This window comes from Pan paniscus, chromosome 2 (genome assembly GCF_029289425.2).
Source record: "Pan paniscus chromosome 2, NHGRI_mPanPan1-v2.0_pri, whole genome shotgun sequence".
In the NCBI taxonomy this organism is placed as follows: domain Eukaryota; kingdom Metazoa; phylum Chordata; class Mammalia; order Primates; family Hominidae; genus Pan; species Pan paniscus.
In genome coordinates, this window is record NC_085926.1 from 10,607,872 (window position 1) to 10,621,036 (window position 13,165).

General features: G+C 49.3%; 1 protein-coding gene across 16 annotated transcripts in view; it reads right to left on the reverse strand.

The window, feature by feature from the left end:
• Positions 1-13,165, reverse strand: part of ATP2B2 (ATPase plasma membrane Ca2+ transporting 2) — a 382,880-nt gene that overhangs the window by 287,358 nt on the left and 82,357 nt on the right. For 11 of the 16 annotated variants that reach the window (XM_034955774.3, XM_034955779.3, XM_034955777.3 and 8 more), the window contains one exon: positions 8,711-8,755. The exons of 2 other annotated variants lie outside the window; for them this stretch is intronic. The gene's annotated coding sequence lies outside the window, so the exon portion shown is untranslated. Of the gene's footprint in view, positions 1-5,617; positions 5,714-8,710; positions 8,756-13,165 lie in introns of all 16 variants that reach the window. 3 more of the 16 variants (XM_034955773.3, XM_063602715.1, XM_055109483.2) reach the window with 1 other exon arrangement.

Here is a 13,165-nt window from a genome sequence, read left to right on the forward strand (position 1 = left end):
TTTCTCCCCAAATGTTGTTTTAGGTCATAATTACGCTCCCTGGCAGGGGTGGGCAAGGCCCTCTGACCCTGTTTAAAGACAAGGAACTGTGAGGGCTATGAGCAGGGGCACCTCCCTGGCCTGGGCATGTTTGGCATTGGGGTGTGGCTGCAGAGAGCTTGGGCAGAGGGGTGTGGGAAAGTATTGGCAAAGGTCAGGGATACATCGGTGTCGTCCAGCCTCCACTCCTCTCCCCTTGAGCTCTCTCTTGCTTCAGTCCTGTCCACCGACATCTGCACTCTCCCCTGGCCAGAGGAAGGCAGCCCAAGGGGTCAAGGAGCTCCCTGAGCCTACACCATCAGTGACATGTGCTTGGGGGGCACTGGGTCCCTCTTTTGAGCGACTCACGTGTTCCACTTCTTCTCTGACTGGGTCCTCACCCAGGATCTCCCAAACTCACATAGGCTTCTCTTGTGTTTGAGTCCTCATTTCTGCCCGTCTCCTCTCCCTACCGAACTTTGCCTATAGACATCCTTTCCCATCGTCATTCACTTCTAACTCTGGCAATTCCTAAGAGTGTAACGTTGGACCAGTGACTCCACCTCTCTAAGCCTTAGTTTTCTCACCTGTAAAATGGAGACACCACCAGTGTCATAAGTGTTAGATAGGAGAATGCATTTCAGGGGCCCAGCATATTCCCAGGTACACAGAAGATGCTCAACAGAAATAGCTATGGTTGTTACGCCTATCCTGATTATCCCCAGTTAGAAATGGTTTCTCCTGTCTACATTTCTGCTGGCCAGCATCGCATTTTACACTCTCTATTCTAGACTATGGATGGCGACTCCCATCTCTCCTCTCCAACCACACTCTGAGCTTCCAGAAGACACCTACAACTCCTGGCTCAGCACTGGGCACACGGCAGGTGTTGCATATGCTCTCTGGCCACCAGGTGTGCTATGAAAGCTCCCACTTTAACCCCTCCCCAGGTCCCCAGCCCCTCTGGGCTCTTCGCTCCCTATCTCTGCTTCCTCACTAACCCTTCCCACCTTGGTCCTCTTCAATTAGCTTTTGTCACCTCCCCTTTCCAGAAGCCACTCAGCTCAAGATTACTGTGGCCCTCATCTTGCCAAGTCCAGAGGCCATTTCTTGGTCCTCCCCTTCCTTGGCCTGTAGCAGCATTTGACACTGCTGCTCACCCTTCCTTGCAAAGCACTTGCCTGGGGACCCTTGAGTACTCCCTTGGTTCTCCTCCTACCTCTCTGGCCCCTCCTCCTCTATTTGCTTTGCTGGCCCTTCCTCTCCCCACTACTAAGTGTGGGACACTTCAAGGCATAGCTGTGAGCTCTTTTTTTTCTCCCTAAAGACGCTGGCTTCCTCAGTTATCCAGCCCCATGGCTTTAAATACGACCTATATACTGATATCTCCCTGAGCTGCAGAGTCATAACTCCAACTGCCTGTGCCACATTTCCACTTTGATATCTAATGAACATTTTAAAGTTAACACATCCACACCATTACCCTCCGTTTTCCTGTACCAAACCTATTGCCCCCTCTCTGGTCTTCTGCTAGTCTTAGTAAATAGCACCAGCCTCCAACTGGTTATATGGTTGTATAATAAAAATTTGACAGGCTTTCGTCCCTGGTTCCTGGAAGGCAAACTCTAACTCCTTGGAAATTCCCACATGGTAGGAGTATCTTTGTTATTCATGAACCCCTTAGAGTTTATGCTAAGAGATGAGATGAGTCAGGATGGGGGCTGGGCACCAGAAGGAACAACCATGCCATTACAGAGTTGGGGCTTTGAGCCAGCCTGGCCTCCACTGAGGGGAGGGGGCTGAAGATTGAGTTCAGTCTCATGGCTGATGATTCAATCAATCATGTCTATGTGATGAGGCTCTAATAAAAACTCTGGACACCAAAGCTCAGTGGAGTTTCCAGTTGATGAACACAATGATGTTCCTGGGAGGTGATGTGCCTTGATTTCATGCCCTGAAAAATGTGTGGGAGCTCTGTGTTCAGGGCCCTTCCAGACCTCACCCTGTGTGTGGCTGGTCCTGATTTGTATCCTTCATAGCAAAATGGTAATCATAAAAGCGGCACTTCTCTGAGTTTGGTGAGTCATTCTAGTGAATTATCAAACCAGAGGGGGTTGTGGGAACCCCTGAGTTTGTTGCCAGCTGGTCAGAACTGCGGGCAGCTTGGGGACCCTCCTGGTAGTTGGCATCTAAGTGGGGGCAGTCTTATTGCAGACTATGCCCTTTAACTTGTGGGGTCTGCATTAGCTCTGGGTGATTAGTGCCCTTGATGACTTATAAAACACCATTGGTGTCAAAACACACCCCATCACCTTTGATTCTTCTTTTTCCTTCTAATCTCACCCCCAGTGTGAGACTAGGTCAGGTCAGCTCAACTGTCACAGCTGTTTGGAACACAGCTACTTCTCTCCTCCACTGCCACTGTCCTGGCCCAGCTGCCATCATCTCTTACCCGGATAATGGTAACATTCTCCCTGCTTCCGCCCTTGCCCCCTGCAGCAGACTCTCCAAACAGCAGCTTGGGGAGCCTGTATCCCCCACCCAGCCCACTCAAGACCCTCCAGTGCCCCACCTCCCCTGGAATTAAGGCACAGCCCCTCACCTAGCTCTCTGACCTCACCTCTCACTTCTCCCTCCCCTGTGCTGTCCTTTGCCTTCCTGGCTTCCTTGATGTTCCCCAAACATCCCAAGCTTCAGCCTGCCTCAGGCTTTTGCTTGTCCCTTTCCCTGGAATGTTGTTCTTGGTTTTCATTCCCTCATTCCAGCCTGAAAGGTCACCTCCTCCAAGAAGCCTTCCCTGAGCACCTTATATAAAGTAGCCCCTCCCCCTCTCTCCTCTCACCCAGCTGTATTCTCCTTGACAGCCTTTATGGCATATTACATATGCATTTGTTTATTTGATTATTGTCCATCTCCCTTAGGAGAATGTCAGCTCCCTGAAAGCAGGAACCACGTCTACTTTGTTCACTGCTGTATTCCTAGCGTTTGGCTTTGTATGTATTTGCTGAATGAATGAATAAATTACGTGCCACCAAGAAAACTGGCCAGCTGGAAGAGGTATCATATAAATGATCTGGTACCTCATGGAACGTTTTGCTTTCCAGCTGGTTGTTATAAGGATTTATTTACACAGATGTGGCAGGAATCGCTGTAGGGCTGTACAGTTTCAACAGCTTGAGCTCAAGAGAAAAAGTGCTTTGTTAGTAGGTAACAAACAGATGCTCTGAAAGCACAATGCGCCAGGTCATTTCCTTCAAAAATCACAAGATTAAACACAGAAACACAAATGAGAAAAATACATTGAATTGCAGTCTCGTGAGTTGGGTTTTAATCTTTTCTCCCGCATCATAGTTGGGTGAGCTTTGGCAAGTGGCCTCCCCTCCCTGTGCCTCAGTTTTGTTGTCTGTAGAGTGGGGATAATGGTAATACCACTGACCTATGTCCCAGAGTGGCTGTGAGGGTTCTATGAGAGGCAGGATGGAAGCAGGCCCACAGGACTTTATTTGGTTGACTCCCTTGCTAACATCTACCACAGCACGGAGTCCCAAGACATTTAGGCAAGAAATAAAGAGTCAGTCCAAGTAGACCTCTAGGAATAGTGACCAATTTTCAGTCTCCCAGAAAAGCTGCTGAGAGAAGAGACTTTGCTATAAGAGAATAAGAGAAAAATGCTGAAACCAAGTTGTCATATGTCATGGGGCTGTTTTCTCAATCAACTGTCCCCTTAATTCCAGAATCTCATGCACGGTCCTGGATTCTACCCTGTGAGTAGAGTGAGAAGCATTGGAGACATGGAAGCTGAGCATCACTTGGACACAGAGAACCGGGGGCTGGTGGGATCAGAGGCCAGAGGTGAAGGCAGGAAGCACCCTAAACCACTATTGTCAGGAGAGCTTGGATTTTAGCCTCAGGACATCAGGAAGCTGCTGGAGGGTTACAGTCAGGGAGTGATGCGAGCAGATCTGTGTTTTCAAAGGACCTGTCTGGCTGCTGCCATGGGGTGGGTGATCAGGGACAGGTGTAGGAGCGGGAGCAACCAGGAGGCTGACCCAGTGGTCTAGGCAAGACATGGTGGTGACCTGGATTTTGTGATGTCCCCAGGAGTAGATAGAAGACAATGACAGTCAAGACATGAGCAGAAACGAAGGGAGGGTCAAGGATGACTCCAAGTTTTGGATTTAGGCAAAGACAGGAAGCAAGACATTTGCAGAGATATTTGAGGGTATCTTTGCCACACTCTCACCTTACAATGAGCTCCAACAGTCCAACGGCCAGCCCCTCAGAGTGGTTTTGACCCACAGTGATCTAAGAAGGTCAGCTGACAAGGGACAGAAGGACCTTTAAGCCAGTGTCAAGGTCCACAGAGGTGAAGCTTTGTTTCTGCTAAACTCAGCAACCATCACCATCCACATCCAACTTGCTCATCCTAGTCCTTCTCTCCACCACTGATTTTATAAATCAAAATCACTTTGGAGTTGATGCTAAGAAAAATTATTTTTTATATTCAGATTTTAATGTCCAGAAGCCCATTTCAACTATCAAATTATTTATCTCTAACTCAGTTCTTCTCACTTCATGAGAGTTTCTTAGTAAAATTAATGTTTTCAGGATGAACTATTTTGCTATGGCCTTGAGCAGCCACTCTGTGATAGATGGGCTCAGCTGGGATGGTTGTACTGTTGCTTCTGGGTCTCGCTGGGAAGGTAAGGTGGTAACCAAGTGCACCACCTACTTAGGTGTCTGCATCACACCTCTCCAGAGATTTATTAAGGATGGAGACATGAGTTTTCCTTCCACACTTACCTCCCTCCCCCGATTCCACTACAGTTCCAAGTTCAGTGCTCTGCAAAATAAATGGTCTCAGTTGCCAGGAACAAGCTGTCCCTGTTACAGCCTGAATTGTGTCCCCCAAATTCATATGGTGAAATCCTAACACCTGCCACTTCAGAATGGGACTATATTTGGATATAGGGTTTTTAAAGATGTGATTAAGTTAAAATGAAGTCGTTAGGGTAGGCCCTTATTCAATCTGACTGGTGTCTTTATAAGAAAAAATTTGAGCACAGACATATTCGGAAGGTGAGGATATAGGAGAAGTCAGCTGTCTAGGAGCCAAAGAGAGAGGACTTAGAGGAAACCAGCCCTGCCAACACCTTGGTCTTAAACTTCTATCCTCTAGAACTGTGAGAAATGAATCTGTCGTTTAAGCCCTCCAGTCTGTGGCGCTTTGTTATGGCAGCCCTAACAAGAATACATGAATACAGGCTCAAAGCCAGCTCCCTCAGAACTGCAGCTCCAGGGACAGAAGGAAGACTATGTGACATTGACCTTGGCTTTGAACAAAAAAATTTGTTTTTGAGAAAAAGAGCACTTTAGAATGAAAAGTGCCAACATAACCATTTTTCTTATACAGCTGACTAGCAAAATGCACACACACACACACACACACACACACACACACACACACACACACACTCACTGGTGGGGGCAGAGGATTTTTTCTTAACTCTAACTCCTCTTTGTGATTATATAAACAGTGAACATTCCACTAGGGGAAATTTAGAAAGTGCAGAAAAGCACAAAGAAAAAAACAAGTCACCTGTTATCCTCCCACACTTTTGTATCTGTTTCTTCTATCTTCTCTTTCTCTCTCTCCCCACTTCTTTCTCTCTTGCTTACTTCTGTTTTTGTCTACCTATTTAAAAAAATACAGTTTAATTTTGGCAAATTGCCTTTTCACTTAATACTGAAATGTGAACATTTTCTCCTCCATTATTAAAAATTCATCTCAAACAGTTTTGATGGCTGCCCAGAATCTTCCTTCTGTGATCTATATTGCCACAACTGACTCCCAGTTCCCTGCTGCTGGCCATTGGCATTGTTTCCTATTGTTAACTAATATAAATACTGCTGTGATACACATCGTTGTAGATCAATCTTTGTATACATTTTGGGTTATTTCCTCAGGGCAAATGTCCTAGAAGTGAAATTACTAGTTCCTTATATTTTGAAAGAGGAAACTTTTTAAAAGCCTTTAAAACTTTCTAGTAGGTTATGCCACTTTCAGGGGTATAACAATTTCTCATCACACATATTAAAAGATTCCCAGGGTTTCTGTTATAATTTTAGATAAAATAAAAAGAAACAAACAAAATAAAACCCAATCTACCTGCCTATAGTCAATACAAGAAAGTGACAGCCATCCCCGGCTAAAATGAAGTTGCCCTTCAGGTGAGAGCCTGGTTACTTAGGAAGGGAAGGAAAGGAGGTGGCCTCGCTGTTTTCTCAGCATTCTGTGGAGTGGACACCCATCTTACAGGTGAAGAAACGAAGGCACAAAGGGGTAGAGTCACCCACATGCCCAAGGCCATGCACAGCTTGAGAAGGAAGCAGTCAGGATTAAAATTCAGTTTTGCCTGTCTCCAAAGACCAAGGGCTTAGCCGTTATTCCAGAGGGTCTGAGAGTGCTGGTCTTCACACAGGGACCAGCTGCTGAGCAGGGCAGCAGCAGGACGGCTCCCAGATCCAGCCCTGGTGTCCTGTTCTGCCTTCCCATCTTGCCAGCAACATGAGTGTGCAGGACCAGGAAGACGCAAAGCTGGTGTGTGCCCCAAGGGAGCACGAGCTGGTGTGGCCCACCTGGCCCCCACCAGGTGATGGCCAACATGCCCACCTGGCCATTTGCTCATCTGGGACACAAACCCTTATCGCTGTGTTGACCCTACTAGAATAGCCACAGCTGTGTAACAGCCCAGACAAGGATGCACTAATGAGACTGTGTCTAAGAAAATACATATATAGATAAAAGCAGGAAGGAGAGCAAAAATACCCCAAACATGCCGTGGCAGGGAAGTGAAATTATGAATACATTGTTTTATCCATTGTCCAGTCTTTTACAAACGTAATGTTATTTCTGCAGGGATATGGTGGCAAAACAAGGTATTTGAAGTCAGATGGACTGGGTTCCAGTCCTGCGTCTTAATGGTCAAGTGACTTTGGGCAAGTCACTTCACTTCTCTGAGCCTCAGTCTCCTCGCCTGCAGAACGGGGATAATCATTGCGTCTTGCTCTCAGGATGAACCTATGTAAGAGGTGAACCTTAGTACTGTGCCTGGCACATGGTAGGGCACGGCAAATACCAGTTCCCACGCAAATTAGCACCTCACTGAGCCCCAGGCATGAACAAGGAGACAAGGCCCTGCCTTGGGAGGAGCTGAGTGTGGAGAGGAAGAGACAAGGCTATCGAGGTGATGAGCAGTGGAACAGAAGTGACAGATCAAGTCCACATTATTTTCAGAAAATTATCATGCTTTGGGTCTTTAGCTCACGGCAGCAGCAAAATCGGAGGAGGAAGCATGCTTCACCCCTGCCAGCTCTTTAGTCTCTCCCCAGCATCACCTTTTGCTTTTCCACCAAAAGGTACCCACGCCCCAGCTCCCAGAGGCCTGCTGTCTTCTGGGGCCAATCTGGTCAGATCACTACTACAACACACATGTATGCCCATCGGTTTCTAGACCTCCCCAGAGAGCACTTGGGAAGAAACCATGAAAGAAACATGTGCTTATTACATAAAACTTAGAAAACACAGAAAACCCAAATTGCCCATAATCTCTAAACTTAGAAGTAACCACAGCTAACCTATAGATGATATTTTGATGGAAGCTTTCAAGGTTTCTTCCCCATCCTCTTCCAAGGAGTGACAAGCATGGTGGTGATTTGGGCACTGTGACAGGTTTGCAGGGAGGGGGTGTTGGGTGGGGCAGGCTCTCTCTTGTCAAACCTTGGAGCAGTGGCTAATTCAGCCTAGGAAGGAAGCCAGTTCCACACACACCCACCCCCAAGGCTGTCAGGGAAGTGCCACCCAGGAGCCACTGGCAGGGGATCCTCTGTGGCCCATTCCAGAGAACTGCCAGATAGTCCCCCAGGGTAAAGTGGCTGTGTCTCCTAAGACTTGTTTGTAAACAGATGGTTCAGAGCCTCAAGCTTGTTTTCTCAGGGACACCATGATGGTGAGGGTTTCAGGCTAGCCCACAGTGGCCCCATCAACCCAAGACAGGGGCCAAAGACTGTGGCCCCAGAGCCAGCTCAATTCAAAAGGCCACTGAGCTCCAAGGACCTCTGCAGGCTCCCAGGCCCCATCCAGGCTTCCCCTTCTCAAGGCTTCAAACCGAAAACGCCCCTCAGTGGACTGACCTCAGGGAGATAGTAATTGAAAAACCATCTGATGGCATTAAAAGATACTGACGTGTAAATAACAGATATGACAGCCACAGAGCCCACACAGGAATATTGCTCTTTATCCCAAAAGGACATTTAGTAAGCCAAGCGCACTTCTCTTTTGGTGGAATATCACACCAAGGTAAAGTGGCAATGCGTAGGCTCTGCGAGGACTGGGGAGACGGTCACCGGCTGGAAATAAGCCCGAACTGCAGCTTTCAGACCTGCTTCTGCCTTTACTCCTCCTCTACTAATAGAAGGAGTTTTTGAAAGCCACTGCTGAGGGCTTCAGTTTTGGGAAGTGGGCTAGGGAGGCTGGGTGTTGGGTAGTTGGGGTGGATGATTTCGCAGAGAGGCGGTTTGCAAACTGGGCATTTCTAAATCAAGGCTGCCAGAAACTCTGGGTGTACACAGATGCTAGTGGGCTTCTACGGGTGCCCCCAGGTGAACCAGGGCTCATGGCTCTCACACTCACCGTCTGCTTGGGGGTTCACAGTCCACGCTCTAAGTGCAGGGAACCCTAAGAGAAAACGAGAGCAGAAAAGCACGTTAAGGGGGCTTGTATTTTCCAAGTCACAAACTGGGGGCCAGGGATTCAGATCTGACTGAAACAGTTTTAAACGTACTGTTTGAGCCAATCCCAGTATAGAAACCAGAGGATTTCATGCAAAGTCAGGCTTTCTGGCTCCGCTGGGGAGGGCTGCATCTCTGGGCCAGGTGCCAGCCGGATGGGCTCCCCTCTGCTCTGGTGTCTGATGCTGTGACCTGCACAGCTCAGTTGCGCCTCCTTCCTGGAGACAAATCTCCCAGGCTTGGCTGGGCATCCTCCCCTCTTTGCTGGATCCAGACATACAAACTGGGAACTCTGGAGGAAGACGGCTGGGCTTGTCCCTTAGAGAAATCAAGGGTGAGAAGGTAAAGTCAGGCTCTGGACAAAGTGTGGGGTTGGGGCCCTTTCCAATATCCCCGGCCTGTGGCTCTGGGGACTGCATCAGTCAGGGACTTGGGGGTATCCCTGTCATTTGAGGAAGGTTTAAGGGAGGAACTTTACAAAGGTGTGGCAGGAGTAGGGAAACCTGGAAGGACGGTGCAGCTCCCGGGACAAGTGAAAGCAGGGGGGATTCCTTTCCCGCACCCCTAGTCCTGAAGGAGATGGGAGGACGCGGTGGCTTCCAGAGAGGGCTGTGCAGAGCAGATGCTTGATGGGAGCTGTCACCTGTGATCAAAGCATCCAGCCAGCCCAAGGTACCCTGACCCTGAGGGAGGGAGTTGGGAGGCTACACATACTCTAACTTCTCTCCCGGTCACTCTATATCTCACCAGAGCTTCTCATTGGCCAAACCTAACATGAAGCCAGAGGGAGAGGGAGCCCATTGGTGCAGCCCCTACCAGCCACCTCCCTGGACACACAGCAGGCAGGATACCAGTGCTGAGCAGATCCTGAGGGGCAAATGGCAGGCATCCGGCACAGTAGCCCTGCCTCCCTGTGTCCTCCTCACTCACAGGGTTCACACCCTCAGCCCCCAATCCAGGGCTAACCAGGTCCTGAGAAGTGTCTGAAGGCTCCATTCTACCTCACTGACCATGAGATGACACTGGGCACTTGGTGCCGAGCCCTCCTGAGCCCTGCTGTGCTGCTCAGCTGGCCTGAGCCTGAGCTTTTGCTCTGTCCTCTGGCACCCCACGCTTGCTACCCTCACCTTAGCACCTGGAGCTTGCTGGGCCCTGATCCTCCCTTCCCCCTCCCTCCATCCTGTTCTCTTCTACTGCACACCCTTCAAATTCCTCCCACTGTTGAGCCAGCCTGTCCCCTTCCCAGAAAAACAGCCCATCCCAGAGTTCACAGAGATCCAGGAGCAGAGTTGCAGGGAACCCACAGCCACGAGGCCAACACAGAGCAGTCACGGGGCCAGCTTGGGAGCCCCAGAGCTCCCCGCCCCAAATCTTTTCTGGGAAAAACACGAGCCCGACAAGAGGCAGCCAAATGCAGGGTTTCTTGGAACCTGGAGCTAGAAGTGATCGTCAGCTCCAGCAACTGCTTTGTATAGATGGGGAAACTGAGGTCAGGAGAAGGGTGGAGCTTGCAGCGGCCACACAGCCAGGGAGTGGCAGTGCCAGTGTTTTGTTTGCTTACCAGGCTGTCCCTTCCTTCTGGCCTGGGATCCATGAGGCTGCCGCCATGTCAGGAGACGGGGAGTTAGCTCCCTTTGACAATAGCAATCTTACTAATAAGGCCAACCTGGAGGGGTTCCTTTGAGCAGGCACAAAGCTAAAATCTGAAACACCTGAGCATTTACTCCTCATTCCAACTCCATGAGGTGGGCACTGCTATTACTCCCACATTACAGATGAGGAAGTTGAGTCCCAGAGAACTTACATGGCACTCACAGCACAGAACAACCACGTCAACATGACGATAAGAACAACTAGCATCGCTGACCAGGCTGTGCTCCCGGGCTGGCCCTGTGCAGAAGCCCTCACACGCAGCGCCCCATTAAGCTTTATCTGGAGCAGCACTAGCTGCACAGTCATTGAGACACCCTCTGACTATTTTGCTCCACACATTCGTCTGCTGACTCTCTGTGGGCCTCTTCCTGATGTCTCCCTGATGCCCATATGAGGCAGAAAGCTGAAAACTGGCCACCTGTCAAGCCCAGCACCTTCCAGCCGTGCTCCAGGGGCCCCCCACCAGGCTCCCCTGGGCCCACCTGCTCCCTACCCAAGGCCCTGAACTCCTGTAGACTGTAGTGTCATCCTAGAGCTGTGGGCAGCCAGGCCTGTCTTTATCAGCGGTGCCCCCATCTTCTCCACGGGGGCTGTTGGGATGAAAGATTGATGAGCAATCTGTCCTCACTAGTGAATTTTTAATTATGGAAGAAAGGAGACCCCAGCCCCTGGCCTAAACCAGGACTGTGAGGAGGATGGTTCTTGGGTGTCACCACTGTTGAAATTTCACCTGCGTTGACAGCAGCCACGAACTCTGCATCCAGGTTCTTCTGTCCATAAATAAAGGTGAAGGCCTGGGATGGAAAGTAATTGGTGAAATTGGAAAAATCCCCTGACTTCTAACATAGATGGTTCTGGAATGATATGTGAGTAACTGAGCTTGGGACCCCAGAAGGCCAGGGGCAAGTCCAAGCAGAGCAGGCAGTGGATGCGGGAGGCTGAAGCCATCCCAGCTGTTGGAATCTATGATTCTTGCCCTTCTAAATTGCAGGTGACCGCACTTCTCACCCTGGATCCTCTTACAGTCAACCAGCTGAGATGGGGCTGAGCTCAGAGCATGGCCTGGGGGCCTTGCAGAGGCTTTAATCAGGATCAGGGCTCAGGTGAGCCACTGCCCCAGAAGAGCAGGATGCCCGTGGGATTATCCAGGACTCAGGTGGGCCTAATTTCACAGGTCAGTCAGCAAAGGGAAACCATCGCCTGGGCTTGAATCTCGGCTCCATAGCTTCCTGGCCCATGTTCTTGAGCAAGTCACTTCAGCCTCCTGAGGTTCAGTTTTCTCTTCCATAAAATGGGGGCAGAAACAACCCCTGCAGAGGGCTGTGGTGAAGGTAAAAGGAAAGGATGTATGGAAAACACTGAGCACTCTGCCTGGCCTTGGTCAGTTCTTTTTTTTTTTTTTTTTTTCCCTGAGGAAGGGGCTCTCTCTGTTGCCCTGGCTGGAGTGCAGTGGTGCAACCATAGCTCACTGTAACCTCAAATTCCTGGCCTCAAGTGATCCTCCTGCCTCAGCCTCCTGAGTAGCTGGGAGTACAGGCACATACCACCACACCCAGCTAATTTTTTAAAAATGTTTTTTGTGGAAATGGAATCTTGCTATGCTGGTCTCAAACTCCTGGCTCAAGCAATACTCCCACCTTGGCCTCCTGAAGTGCTGGGAATATAGGCCTGAGCCACCGTGCCTAACTGGTGACTGAGTTCTTGATCAACAACCAAACAAGGAAGAATAAACCACCCATTCTACTTTCAAATGGTTTATAAACTAGTGAGGATCTCACACAGCCCAAAAACAAAACTTGAAAGGAAGAATGGAAGGGAAGAAATCAGGGGTGGAGGTAAGGGGTCATTTTAACTTGGGGTGGCAATCAGGGAGGCTTCATTGAAGATGAAAATACACCTCCAAGCACTTTTATCCTTCGAAAGTTCAGGGACTAATCTCCTTGGGCGGAAGGCCTGCCTGCATTCTGAAGTTCTCTCTAGGAAAATTGGGTGGCAATGAGGTTCCAGTATGTACCTGGTTCTCCACGATACCACTGTTCAGTCAATAAAGTCATGAGTCATTGGCTCCAGGAGCCCCAGGATTTCCACAAGTTCTGCCTCCTCCAGGAAGCCTCCCAGGATTGCTTCAGCCCACGTGAACCTCATTCTTCTCATGTGCCAGTAGCACCCAAGGCCCAAACAACATGCCCTAAACAGCCCGCTTCCAAGGGAGAAGCCTTGGGTTCTAATTCCAACTCCACCCTCTACTCCCTGTGAGATGTTAGGCAAATGCCAGCTGCTCTTGGGGCCCGAGTTTCCTTGTCTGTGGAAAAAGGGTTGGACTAGCTTAGGGTCACTCAGAGTGAGCTCTGGGGAGCACTAGTCTTTCAAGAAGCTTCCTGTAGCTCCCATCCCCCTTGTAGATTTCACAAGGCAATGACTAAGGCTCTGATAAGTCCTGCATCATAGAAACCAGCTTAGTTTGGTTTGACCCAGTATTTCCCATATTAACTTGACCTTGAAAACTTTTTTGGAATAAACTAGCATTCCTTAGAATATACTTTGGGGAATGGTGGCCTCAAAGATCTCTCAGGTACCTTCCTGCTCTGTCATTCAGAGATTAAGTCTAAGGTGTGGAATTTCACCCCCTCAGTAACTTTTCCAAAATGTCTTTCCTTTATTTCTGGCCGAGATATGAGGCCCCCCTGCCTCTTCCAGCTCTCAG